The sequence below is a fragment of the Heterocephalus glaber genome, unplaced genomic scaffold, assembly GCF_053883595.1.
Source record: "Heterocephalus glaber isolate CG9 unplaced genomic scaffold, H.glaber_assembly_v1.0 deba00001497, whole genome shotgun sequence".
In the NCBI taxonomy this organism is placed as follows: domain Eukaryota; kingdom Metazoa; phylum Chordata; class Mammalia; order Rodentia; family Bathyergidae; genus Heterocephalus; species Heterocephalus glaber.
Window position 1 is genome coordinate 36,324,295 of NW_028258320.1, and position 14,526 is coordinate 36,338,820.

Below are 14,526 nucleotides of genomic sequence, written 5' to 3' on the forward strand. Positions count from 1 at the left end.
CCAAGATGTCCAGTAATAGGGAACACTATAAACCACATCTGCACAGAAGGCTATATAACAACAATAAAAATAAGGTGAATGCGTATTTATTGATGTGGTATTATTTCAATGTACTGACAGCTATAGAATAAACAATAGTTCCAACTTGGTTGTTGGGGCACTATGTTTCTAATCTAGGCATACAAAGAAGATGACAAGATACAAAACCACAATGTAATGGTTAGCTCTCAGGAATGATAATATTGATGTGTTTAAAGAAAGAAGCCAGTGTTCCAGCCCGTTCACCCGATCCAGCCCATCCAGATGGCAGCGTTCACCTCTGTGCAGAGAAAGTGATGTTTTGCTTTTGGAAAACTGTTGCCCAAGACCCAGCACACTATTTACTGACCACATTTTTCCAGCTGTTTCCAATTAGCAATGTAAACTTTAATAATTTAATAAAAGATATCAGTCTCTAATATTCAATTCAAACATCCTCTGCTCCTGAAATCTTTCCTGGTCCAGCTCACTTCTCTTGCCCTCCAGGTAATCTGTCCCTCTCTCTTTCTTGTGCACTTTATACATCTTTCACAACATCTACTATATTCAGATTGAAGTTATATTTTCTTTTTTCAGACCTGACTACTGATTCCTAAATTATAATCAGCCTGTTTTATTTATGCTATAATCTAACCTCAAAACCCACAACTCCCAAGCATTTAACAAAGTGCTATTGTTGATCTCAATATAATGCAAAGCTGCAAAATGTACACATCTGAAGACCATACAATTAGCAGCTCTCTAATCAGAATTTCACTTATACTTGGGATGTTTAGAAACAAAATACAGTCCTTTCTAGGGAGATAGATGATATACAAAGGAGAATATTTTATCTGTGGTAAAATTTCTCCATTATTTACTACTGCTTTGCTCTCAGAGTTACTAAAGACACTCTCAATCAACTTAAGTCACGGGGCAATACTTCATAATCCAGGCTATCCTCTCAGATTTTAATCATAAACTTCTGCATGAAATGTACAAGAATTAATCTTGCAATAATCCAATAAATGCCTGACTCAGTGGGAACTATAAATATCTTTTGTTTTAAGAGGAAATAAGGCAAGTGAATATTTTAAGGTTATATAAGTCTGATTCAGGGAATAGACACAAATGAATGTTTTGAAATATTCAAAGCATTTTTTAAGGTTTAATAAAGAAAGTGTCTTGAGAAGTAGGTGTGTGAGATTTAAAATAAAAATAACCATCACAATCTTAGCTATTTCTTAGCAATTTTAGGCTTCCATTATTCTCTTTGAAAGGGCAAGTCAGACTAAAGGAGAAGTGGCTTCTACTTTTTTTAGTTAGTTTTTGTGGTGCTGGGATTGAACCCACATCTCAGGCAAACTAGTCAAGCAAGCCACCACTGAGCTACATCACCAGCTCTCTTTTATTTTTTCTTGCTAAACTGTCCAGGCTGGCCTCAAAATTTTGGTCCTCCAGCCTCAGCTTCCCAAAAACCTAACGTTACAGGTGTCTTTGTGCATTATAGTACCTAGCTAAGAAACTGCTTCTTGAAGAAACAATGAAATACCTGATCCAATTTCTGTTCTTTCCTCTATTTTACTTCCAAGGTTTTAATCAAGCCAAGATGAACTTTAAGCTGCCCAGGACTTCTTTTGTTTCTCTCTGGAGACAATTCACTTTTTCTTAAAAGTAAATTTCTGAATCAAAAGCAAAACAGAACACAGTAGTTTGGTTAGGAGGAAGCCTGGCTGCTCAAGCCTGCAACTTCATCAACTGAAGGAACATGGAAGCTCAAAAGGTAATTAACTGTCTGACCCACCTCCAAATATTATCTCTCACCAGCCAGAAGGGCAAGGGATTCTAGCTGATTACACAGGTGACTCAACAACTCAACAGTGCTACATACATTCTTTGACAAAGACATTTAAATTCTAAATTGGTCTCAGCATTTATCTTCAATTCCAGAAGCCAAATGAGTATGATAACCTGGGATACACCAAGCACTGATTCAAAACAAAACCTTACTGTTATCAACCAAAGCAAATTCTCACTGCCAGAGCTGAGACAGATAATTGAAGATATGTGGCTTTAAAATGCTTGCACAACAGGAAACCTACAACCAGTCATATGTAGAGCCAGCTTGCATCAGTTTCTAGAGTCAAATGTTAATTTCTCAGGACTACTGGTAATTTAGTTGTTAAAACAACACAGCCATTACTGAAAGTAAATTATATAACTTAAAATTTTATAAAATGATAATACAAACAAAGGCAATAAATACTCAAAAAGTTCACTATTTCCTATTTTAGTACTACACATTTTCTCTGATGCTATTTGCAACTACTATATCTGGTTCTCAGAAAACATATAACAATGCACTACTGCACTCATTTTCCAACAATGCTCTTGATGACTCTCACTGGTAGTTTGAAATCAACCATGGTGGGAGTATTTACACAGAAATCCCTGAGCACATTGATCTACAAACACAACCTACCATAACCAGCATTGTTTCATGGCAGTAATGGAACACAAGCTGGCCCATCTTTTCAGTCAGAATAAAGGTTTATAAATCACAAACGATATAAATATAAAGATTGCATTTATTGTGTATAAAGATTGCATTTATTGTGTAATGACTAGATTTTTTGTACAGATACCACAAAGTACTATCAATACTCTTTAATCTCACGAGAGGTATTACCAAATCCAAAGTACAAATGAGTCAACTGATGTTTTGAGAGGTTGAGTAATCACTAAAAGGCACAAGAGCAAATGAGACCAAATAATTTCTCAAGAAACATTTGATCTTTCCACTAAGGCTACCACATGTACTAGCATTATCATTATCATAACGAAAACAAAGATGAGCATGTGTTAACTGTCGGATAATTAACAAACATTGATGGGGACTGGGAGAAGGTATAGACAAAGAACTCGACTTTAATTATACCCACCAAGTTTGTATTTACTTCTGAAATGCACTTACAAAAGCTACCTGAGTGAGAAATGGAACCCAAGGAACCACTGGGCACAAGAATGTCCATATTTCAGATGGGCCATTACAAGTTTCATTTAAATATTGATCTACTGCAAGGAAGCACCTTTTACATCTTCAAAGATGTTTGATTTATGAAACAAATGAAAGGTGCATTAAAAAATGGCATACTCTACCAAAAAAGAATTAATGCAGGGCTGAGTATTTAGCTCAGTGGTTCCAGCGCCTGCCTCGCAAGTGCAAGGTCCTGAGTTTGATCCCCGGTACCAAAAAAAAAAGAATTAATGCAAAAGAAAATCTCCCCAGTTTTGACATTAATTTTCCAAAGTGTTTGTGTATCTACTCTTTAACACACATTTTCTTTTATAATATACGTTATTTAATTGTGCTATCTTTTTGAGCTTTTCAAGTTAGTTCATCCAGTAGGTAAATGAATTCCAAAGAGCTATCAAAAATTTACTTACAGATTACACAAAAAAATTCTTCTCATCTTGGCTTTCTATAAGCTACCAGCTTCTGCCATTCTACAAGTACATTCCCATTACCTGTCATGAAAGAAAAGAATCTCATTAGTTATAGGTCTTCATTTCTACAACATTAGTCCTTTGTTTTTTCTTTCGGTCTTTTTTTCTCTTTTTTGATTTTCTAAAATTAATTTTATTGGTACATTTTAGGTACACAATATAATGTCATTCATCATTGGAAATCTGCACCTGTATATAAGCTCTCCTGGTTCTTATTTTTTCCCCATTCCCCCGCCCTCCCTCCAACCCCTCCATCCCACCCCATTTACAGAGACTTCATTTTCATTTTCTCATATTAATTCCATTCCCTTCTTCCCTTTCCCCTACCTCTGCCACTTCCCCTTCCCCTTTGCCCCTTTTCTTCCTATTTCACATTATCTATTATACCATTTAGTCCTTATTTACACTTTCAATTTCTCACACTAGAGAAACTATTTGGTATTTACACGTGTCCTATTTATTTCACGAAAGAGTATCGCCTCAATGTGCATCCATTTAGCTATAAATATCTCTAATTTCTTATTTTTTATGGCTGAGTAGTACTCCATTTTACATAAAAAACACATTTTCTTATCCAGTCTCCAGTTGATGGGCAATTGGGTTGCTTCCAAGTTTTAGCTATTACAAATTGTGCTGCTATGAACATGGATGCACATATATCACTGTGGTATGATTCTTTTAATTCTTTGGGGAAGATACCCAGCAAGGGAATAGCTGGGTCAAACGGGACTTCCAGTCCTAGTTCTTTTGAGGTATCTCCATACTGATTTCCACAGTGGTTGCACCAGTCTACACTTCCACTAGCAGTGGAGCATGGTTCCTCTTTCCCCACAGCCCTGCCAGCATTTATTATTGGTTGATTTCATGATAGCAGCCATTCTTTCTGGGGGGAGATGGAATCTCAGCATTGTTTTCATTTGCATGTCTCCAATGACCAGTGATGTTAAACATTTTTTCATTATGTTGATTTGCTGCTTTTACTTCTTTGTCTGAGAAATGTCTGCTCATTTCAGATGCCCATCTTTGGGTAGGGTCTGTAAATTTGGGCGTTCTGATTTTTTTCAGTTCTTTATAGATTCTAGATACTAGACCTTTGTCTGAGGAATAGCAGGTGAAAATTTTTTCCCACATTCTGGGTTGCCTCTTTTCACTGTTAGTGGTTTCTCTTGCTGTGCAGAAGCTTTTTAATAAGAAGAGATCTCACTTGTTGATTGTTTGTGCTAGTTCACGGGCAACGGAGGTTTTGTTCATAAAATCTTTTCCTACACTGATGTCTTCAAGAGTTCTACCTAACCTCTGTTCCAGCCGGTTCAGCGTTTCTGTTTTAATACTTAGATCTTTAATCCATTTCAATTTTAGTTTCGTGCATGGTGAGAGATATAGGTCTAGTTTTAATCTTTGGCAAGTTGAAGCCCAATTTTTCCAGCACCATTTATTAAAGAGGCTATCTTTCCTCCAGTGAGGGTGTTTGGCTCCTTTATTGAAGATGAGATGACGGAGTGTGTCTGGAGTTGTTTCTGCATCTTCTAATCTGTTTCACTGGTCCTCAGGTCTGTTTCTTTGCAAGTACCATGCTGTTTTTACCACAATAGCTTTGTAGTATAGTTTCAAGTTGGGGATTGTGATACTCTCCGCCATGTCTCGGTTGCCCAGAATTGCTTTTGTTATTCTAGGTCTCTTCTTGTTCCAAATGAATTTTTGGATTGTTTTCCCAAGGTCTGTGAAGTATGCTGCTGGGATTTCAATTGGGATTGCACTAAATTTATATAGCAGTTTTGGAAGAATGACCATTTTTATTATGTTGATTCTTCCTACCCAGGAGCAAGGGATGTCTTTCCATTTTCTGGCATCATCTTCAATCTCTCTTTTGAGAGAGCTATAGTTTTCAGAGAAGAGGTCTTTATTTTCTTTTGTTAGGTTGATTCCTAAGTATTTCAAATTTTTGGATGCTAATGTGAAAGGAATTGATTACCCCATCTCTCTCAGTGAGTCTGTTTTTTGTGCACAGAAAAGCTATTGATTTTTGTGTGTTGGTCTTGTATCCAGCTACTATACTGAATTTGGTTACTGAGTCTAGAAGACTTTTGGTGGAGTTCTTAGGGTCTTCTATATAGAGTATCTTGTCATCTGCAAATAATGAGAATTTGACTTTTTTGTGTCTTATCTTTATCCCTTTTTTTCCTTTCTCTTGTCTAATTGCTGTGGCTAATGTTTCCAAAAGCATATTGAACAGGAGTGGTGATAGTGGACATCCTTGTCTTGTTCCTGATTTTAGAGTCCTGGAAGCCTCCTCTGCGTTGGGAGCTCTCAAGCTACTTATTATCGGTCTTATTTATAGACCTGGAAACTGAACGTAGATACAGGAAATCATTTTCAAAGATCACATTGTTGTTATATAGCACAGGTGTGGTTCAAACCTACCTATTTTAAACCTGTATCAAACCTCATTGCATTTCCCATGCTTCTATAAGGCTTCTACATGAAGTGACTGGCTAGGCATATAAAGCCACAATCAGCCAATGTGCATGCCCCTCTCCACGTTAGGTAAAATCTACAAGTCTCACACTTCAATCCTTCCTTGGTATTTTTATTGATGTTGGCAAGGTCTTCTTTGTTATAAGGGAAACTCTGATTTTATGTGGGGTTTGTTCCATCTTCTCCCATCTTAATGGACTCTCACCCACTGTAGTTTGGGGAACTTGAGGTTTCTCTCTTAGATAAAAATGGATGCAGTCATGTTAAAAATTGTTACAAATCTCTTCTCTCTAAATTAATTTTGGGGCTTCGGTGATAAAAGTTAACTAAGGTTTTTGTTTTATCAGAAACTTGGAGCCATATGATCTTCACATAAACTGAACAATACTTGCATTTAACTGGGTACAAGTGGTGTGTTTTTATTTGGGGCATTTTGATGAAGAAATGAATTCAGAAAGTTGTAGACCTAGTTTGTTGACCCTAAAATCTTACAAAATTTAAAAATAAAAGTAAAACATTGTTCTGAATGACTTTCTCTTAGAAAAAAAAGGAAAGTACTTTTCTGGCCATTTTCTCTTACTCCATGAATTTATATGAATCTCTGGTATTGGTGAATTTGGACTGTGGATAGTGTAGCAGTTCTGATTATTAAGCACTGGATGGCCCTGGTGCTAAGAAAATACCTTTGTTGAATCGAAGCATGCTTGACTTTAGGAGATTATATCTTTCCTCTTTTAATCCTACTACCTCCTAAGATAGTTTAGGGAACATTTGATTTTTTTAGAAATGAAGAGACTGAGGCATGGAAAGGATGAATGGATTACTCCTTGATAGTAAATGATAGGATTTAGACTACAGTTGTTTATCTGTGTGATATTCTTTGGTAGATGTTGGGGATTTGAATTGCATTTTAAACAAGTTGGGAAATAGAGCAAGGATTCACATGAGAATCAGCATAGCTAGTAGTTTTGCTGAAAAAGTAGGGCTAGAGAACTCAAAAGTTCTCTGGAAACCTCCTTCTCTGGAAATAAAACATGGGTTCTACCCAAGCAACCCAGTGCTGGTCATCAAGTGACAGCTAAACAGAAGTCAGAGGGACCTGGCCACCATTGTGTGACTCTGGAGGTCGGCTTCAGGTTTTAGAGAGAACTGGAGGAAGCCCTTCCTCCCTGGCCCAGAGCAGCAGCTCAGCTCTGAGCCTGTGCTTATATGCAGTTGGTCACTCCCTTTGGGGCAGAAGTTAGGAGGGTGGGGGAGAACAAAGGGGAAGAGAGTGTACTGTCATGCTGTTTCTTCCTAGGAACTGCCTGCAGATATCCTGAAGACACTGGAGGGTATCCTACAGGTTCTCCACTCCCAACTCCAACAGTGGAAACTATAATCTACATTTTTTCTTTAAAAAATTTTTTATTAGTACATGTTTACAGTACATAATTACATTCCTTGTAGGGAGTTGGTACATATATATAACACATTTCAATTCTTTTTCCCTTATCCTTTCCCTTCTTCCCCCTCCGTCTATCTCTGTATTTTTAAAAAATTATTTTAGTTTATTAGTATATGTGTGTAGTACATAATATTTACATTCATTGTGGGAAGTTGGTACACGTACGTAACACATTTTAATTTCTTTTTCATCCCCTTTCTCTTTTCTCCCTTCTCATCTACCCACCCCTTAATCCTTTTCCTTTGTTGTTGTTCTATTTTTTTGTACATATTTACAGTACATAATGTTTACATTCTTTGTATGGAGTTGGTACATGTACACAACACATCCCAATTTGTTTTTTCATCCCTTATCCCTTCTCTGCCTCCCCTCTCCCTCCATCTCTTGATCTTTTCCCTCTGAGAATGATCTGTCTCCTTAATTCCTTTTATCTGTTTTATTTTGCTCTTTGTTTTTACTCTGGACATTTCATATAGGTGAAATGATGTGATATTTAAGCTTGTGTATATGATTTAACATTATGGTCTCCAGATGCATAGATTTTCCTACAAATGACTCAAGTCTATCCCTCTTTATGGCAGAGTGGTACTCCCTAGTGTGTAAATACTACATTTTCTTTACCCATTCATCTGTTGTTAATAATGTTTTTTATTTTGGCAGTGTCTGTTGAAATTTCACCTTTTTCATTGCTAATTATATTGATTTGAGTCTTTCTTGCCCTCTTTTGGTTAGATTGGCTGAGCATTTGTCTATTTTGTTTATTCTTTTGAAGAACCAACTCTTAGATTCTTTAATTCTTTGTATTGTTTTTAAGTCTCAATTTCATTTATTTCTGCTCTGTTCTTTGTAATTCCCTTCCTTATAGTAGCTTTGGTTTGGATTGTTCTTGTTCATCTAAGACCTTGAGGCGCATTATAAGATTATTTATTTGGGTTCTCTGTTTTTGTGATGTGGGCATTCACAGGTATACACTTCCCTCTTAGGACTGGTTTTATTGTGTCCCATAAGTTCTGTTATGTTGTACTGTCATTATCATTTAGTTATAGAAACTGTCATATTTATTCCTTAATTTTTTTGTAATCCATTTATTTAAGAGTGTATGCTTTCATCTCCATGCATTTGCATAATTTCTGTTTTCATTTGTCATTGATTTGTAACTTCATTTCACTCTGGTTTGACAATTTGCACGATGTGACTTCAATTCTTTTACATTCACTTAAGATTGATTTTTTTTGACTAGTACATGGTCTATTTCAAAGAAAGTTCCATGTCCTGCTGAAAAGAATACATATTCTTTTGTTGTCGGGTGGAATACTCTATAGATATCTATTAAGTCCATTTGTTCACAGGTTTTGTTCAACTCTGATATTTCTTTGATTTTTTTGTCTAGTTTATGTATCTATTTATGACAGTGGGATATTGAGGTCCTCCACTATACTTGTGCTTATGTCTATTTGATCTTTTATGTCCACTAGTACTTGTTTTATGAAGTTGGGTGCATCGTAGTTTAGTGTATATATGTTAATAACTGTTACCTCTTCCTGTTGGATTGTTCCCTTAACCAATATGTAACAACCTTCTTTGCCACTTTTGATCAGTTTTGGCTTGAGGTCAACTTTATCTGAATATAAGATAGCTACACCTGCTTTTCTGAGAGTTCCTGTTGCATGGAATATTGTTTTCCATTCTTTGATTTTTAACTTATGAGTTTCACTGAGGTTAAGTGTGTTTCTTGTACATAGCATACTGTCAGATTTTGTTTCTCGATCCATTCTGCTAGTGTCTTTTGATTGGGGAACTGAGCCCATTACATTGAGAATTATTACTGGTAGGTATTGATTTATTTCTGTCATTGCCTTATTTTCCTGTTGTTGATTCCATATCTTTTCCTTCTACTTAACTACTCACCTGCTTGGTCTATTCATTCTATTAGACTTTTTGTCATTGTTAGCTTGTCTCCTTCTAGGGTATCCTTGTGAATTTGTTGGAATGCTGGTTTGGTGGTCAGGAATTTTTTTAGGTGCTCTTTACCATGAAAATACTTTATTTTTCCATCGATTTTGAATGATAATTTTCCAAGCTATATCAGCCTGGGTTGCAAATTGTTTTCTTTTAGGGCATGAAACATTCATTCCAAGTTCTCCTGGCCTTTAAAGTTTTTGTTGAGAAGTCTCCTGGAATTCTCATGTGTTTTCCATAAATAATTTGTTGCTTTTCTTTAACTGCTTTTAAGATTCTGTTCTTGTGTTGGACTTCTAGGATTTTGACTAGATATGTTGTGGAGAGGTTGTTTTTGATTGTGGCTATTTGAGATTGTATATACGTCACTTACCTGTATGTTAAATTCTTTTACCTTATTTGAAAAGTTTTCAGCTTTTATATTAGTAAACAGGTTTTTTATGCCACTTTTGCTATCTTATTTTTTCACTGATTCTAATTAATCTTAGGTTAGTTTTCTTTGCATTATCTAGGATCTGCTGGATCCATTTTTCATGACCTCTTGTTCTTAAGATGTGTCTCAGTAACTGGTCACTGGTAATAGCTACATCTTCTAGTTCTGAGATTGTCCTCACGTTGGTCATTTCTGCTTTCCATAATTTCCTGAATTCTATCTGGAGCCCTATCATGTACCCTAATCCTTTCCATGCTACTGACACATGTTTTGCATCATTTTGTTTAGCTCTTCTATCTTTTTATTAGGGCTTTCTTTAGACTAATTAATGATTTTATTTGACCCAATACTTTGTTACTTTTATATTCTATGATCTTGGCAGTTGCCTTATTGAACTGTTTCGTTATTTCCCCTGATACTACTTTGGGTAATTCAGGTGTGAGGCTGTTGGTTTCCTCCTCTTTGATAAGCTTTGAGGAGTTGCAATTATTGGAGGCATTTTGTTGGCTTGTGTTCTCACTGTTTCTTTATTGACTCTCATGGGTTTATTGCAGTGAAAAATTTTGTTTCTTGTATGGAGACCTCTTTAGTTAATGTCTACTTTTCAGTGGTGTGCTCTAGTTGTGGCTAACTACTGGCATTTGCCTCTGTCCCAGGATGCAACCACCTCCATTTACCTGAGATGGAAGGTTGCAGTGTGTTTGGCCCAATACCCAGTTCTCCCAGAATGGGCCACAGTATTATTAATAACACCTAGGCGGTTTAAATATTGGCGTCTCAAGAAACCAGCTAATAGCAACAATGATAACACTTTTGGTATTTTAATAAAATCAGCTTCAATAATAGCATTAAATATAAATGAATACAGTATGTACCTGACTTATGAATGAATTCTGTTGCAGGAGAATTGCTCATAAGTCAGATTTGCTTATAAGACAACAAAGTGAGTCTTACACAGTACACCTGTGAAAGTTTGCAATGCAAATGTTTATTAAGTCAAGGACTTACTGTATTGACAAGCCCTAAGGACCAATAAGGTACCATCCTTGTCCATAGAACAGGGATGTATAATTATAGTATGTGCTCTAAGACAAGCCAAATATAGACCTATAGTAAATATCTACTAAGTGAAACAACTTTTCCTCTACTAATAATAACACAGCAGTAGCATTCATTTAATTATTTCTCTAGAGAGTCATAAAGCTTGGTAGTTTTTCTAGTAAAGATAGAGGTGGTGGGGAACCAGAGAATGGAAAAGTAAATAAAAACACAGCAAAATTGAAAAAATTAACTGGTGGGATATGAAAAGGAGAGGAAAGTAAGATAGACAGTCCTGTTAAGGAGTAAAAGGAGGGCCAGGGATTTAGCTCAGTGGCACTGCACCTGCCTCGCAAGCACAAGATCCTGAGTTCGATCCCTGGTATCACAAAAAGAGAAAAAAGGAATAAAAGGAAATTAATCACAATAGAGAACAGTCACTGCAAAGAATGAACAAGAAAAAGAAGAAAAGGGTAAACAGCAAAAACAGGAGGTAAAAGAAAGAAGGGAGAGAAAAAAATGCAACGGATAAAAATATTAAAGGAGGGGAAAAAAGAAACCAAAAGAACAGAAAACATGAAGTGGGAGAAAAACCCCTATCACCAAGTAATCATGATTAAGGAAAGATAAAAACAATACGAAATAGAAAGATCCAATAAAAAAAATTTCTTGTATTATTGAATGAGTGGTTTCTTTCCACCATTTGCAGTCTTGGGATTTAGCCAGTCATGATTTTCTGTGCCTAGTATTCGGGCCTATGTGTCTCTGAGACCCTGTCTTTGCGCAAGGGGCTCCTCTGTTTCTTCCCCCTAGATTGTGATTACTGTTCAAGCCAAGGTATGTCCTTCTTCCCATTGGTATTAGGGAACATGATCAACACTCTGTTCTCTGCTGGATTTTGGCCGCAAGGTGGGGGTTAAATTGGGTTGTTGGGCTTACTGTTCACATGCGTACAGTGTGATTATTCCTTTCTCTCCCCTGGTCTTGTCTTTGTCCAGTATCAGAGTAGTTGTTCAGTCTTTGCTTCTGCTACCCTATGGTGTGTTCCCTCAGGGCTGCGCTCTTTCACAGGGCAGGGCACTCTAGGTTGGCTCTATCAGATGCTGGGCATTGCTCCAGGTATGCTCTCACATGCAGGGGCCTACATTTGTATTCGTAAGATACTCTTCTATGTTATTTTCTTTTAAAGAAAAAAGGATAAGAGATGACTATTTTTCTCTGTGTTTTGGGTATGAAGAAAGAAAAGGCTAGGGCTGGGGATGTAGCTGGGTGGTGATGCACCTGCTTGGCAAGCGTAAGGTCCTGAGTTCGATCTCTGGTACCACGAGAGAAAGAAAGAAAGAAAGAGAGAGAGAGAGAGAGAGAGAGAAAGAAAGAAAGAAAGAAAGAGGGAGGGCGGGTGAGCCACCAGTGTTAAGGAGGTGAGATTTCCAGACAGCCATAACACTGCCCCCAGCACCGAGGAGTAGGGCCGATCCCAGTGCCTAGGAGGTGAACCACACAGGTACCAACACGACACACCACTCCCCCCTTGAAATGAGAAGACACATAAACAAATCTCAAAACCAGACTCCCACATCACCTAAAGCAACCCCAAAGGGAAACGAGATGGAACAATCTGATACTCAACCACCTGGACTCCCTGAACTGGCAACAAAAGAGGATTAGGAAAAAATGAAATCAGAAATAATTTCTCAGATAACAGTAGAGATTGTGCCCATAGTGTGAGACATGATTAATAAATCTAGAGAGGACAAAGATAAAAACTAGAGCTGAGGAATATGATGGAATTCCTACAGAGGAAACAAATGGAATCCATGAAACAGATACAAACAGATTTCCAGGACATTAAAAACTCCATCGAAAGCTTATGCAGCAGAATGAGCCAATGTGAGGACAGAATTTCAGACAGAGAAGATTAGATTGCAATTAGGGAACAGGAAAAGAAAAATTGCTTAAAAATTGCTTTAAAATTGTAAGGTACCAAGAGAAATCAATCCAGCACCTGCTAGACGATTCAAAGAAGAATAACATAAGACTGCTCGGGGTCAATGATGAGACAGGAGAAAGTGCAGAGGACATAAAAAAACTTTGCAGAAGTGATAGCAGAAAATTTCCCAAGCAGGGGAAAACAACTTGACATACAGATAAGCGAGGCATATAGGACTCCAACTAGGCTTGATCAAAAAAAATGTACACATAGGCATATAATTGTTAAGAGTCCAGAAACCCAACAGAAGAACAAAGTTCTACAAGCAGCCAATCAGAATAACAGCAGACATCTCAATGCAAACCCTCAAGGCAAGAAGAGCTTGGAGTGACATATTTCAAGCCCTAAAGGAAAACAGCCTCGAACCCAGACTGATGTACCCCATAAAACTTTCTTTCAAAATTGATGGTGAAATAAGATACTTTCATGACAAAGAGCACCTTAGCAACTTCATAAATACCAAACCAGCACTCCAAAAAATTTTAGACAAAATCCTAGGAAAAGACAATGATGATCACAACTCCAGGAAGCAGGGCTGGGGATTTAGCTCTGTAGTTCTGGTGCCTGACTCCCAAGTGCAAGGTCCCAAGTTTGATCCCCAGTAGCAAAAAACACAACAACTCCAGGAAGCCCAGCACAATAAATCCACCGGGTACGACAAGATATTAAAAGCCAAGGGGGAGAATCCAACAGAAAGAAAAAGTCATGACAATGATAGGTCAATATGTATCTGTTATAACCATAAATGTTAATGGTCTCCATTCATCAATCCAAAGAAATAGACTGGCAGAACAGGTCAGGAAGCAAGATCCAACTATATACTGCATACAAGAAACACACTTAATTCAAAAAGAAACTCAAAGACTGAAAGTTAAAGGGTGGAAAACAATGCTCCATGAGACAGGAACCCGAAAAAAAGCAGTAGTAGCTATTCTCTTTGCAGATCAAGTGGATTTCAAACCAACACTCATTAACAGAGACAAAGAAGGACACTACATCCTTGTAAAGAGAACAATCCAAGAGGAAGAGATGACAATCATAAATACCTACACACCAAACACTAGTGCACCCAACTGTATACAATAAATACTAATGGACATGAAAAATCATATAAGTTCTAATACAGTAGTAGAGGGGGACCTCAATACCCCACTGTCACAAATAGATAGATCAACTAGACAAAAAACAAGCAAGGAAATACTAGAACTCAATCGAACCCTTGAACAAATGAACTTAACAGATGTTTACAGAGTGTTCTACCCCACAAAATCAGAAGACACATTGTTTTCAGCTGCACACAGGTCATTGGTCAAAAGAGACCACACACTCGCTCAAGAACACATTTAAGTAAACACAAAGAAAGTGATGTTATCCACTGTACATTACCAGACCATAGTGTGATGAAACTGGAGATCCATAGCAAAAGAAACCACAAGAATTTCGTAAACACATGGAAATTGAACAACACACTTCTGAATAACCAATGGGTCACAGAGGAAATTAATGACGAAATCAGACAGTTCCTGCAATTAAACGACAATGACAATACACTATATCGGAATCTATGAGGCACAATGAAAGCAGTCTAAAGAGGGAAATTCATAGCAGTGAATACACATATTAGGAAAACAGAGCGAGCCCAATTAAACAACCTGATGC

General features: G+C 37.1%; 1 protein-coding gene across 23 annotated transcripts in view; it reads right to left on the reverse strand.

Moving 5' to 3' along the window:
* Sgms1 (sphingomyelin synthase 1) overlaps positions 1–14,526 on the reverse strand; it is a 381,142-nt gene that overhangs the window by 132,892 nt on the left and 233,724 nt on the right. For 21 of the 23 annotated variants that reach the window (XM_087185555.1, XM_087185553.1, XM_087185554.1 and 18 more), the window contains one exon: positions 3,466–3,546. The exons of 1 other annotated variant lie outside the window; for it this stretch is intronic. The gene's annotated coding sequence lies outside the window, so the exon portion shown is untranslated. Of the gene's footprint in view, positions 1–1,570; positions 1,701–3,465; positions 3,547–14,526 lie in introns of all 23 variants that reach the window. One more of the 23 variants, XM_021239164.2, reaches the window with a different exon arrangement.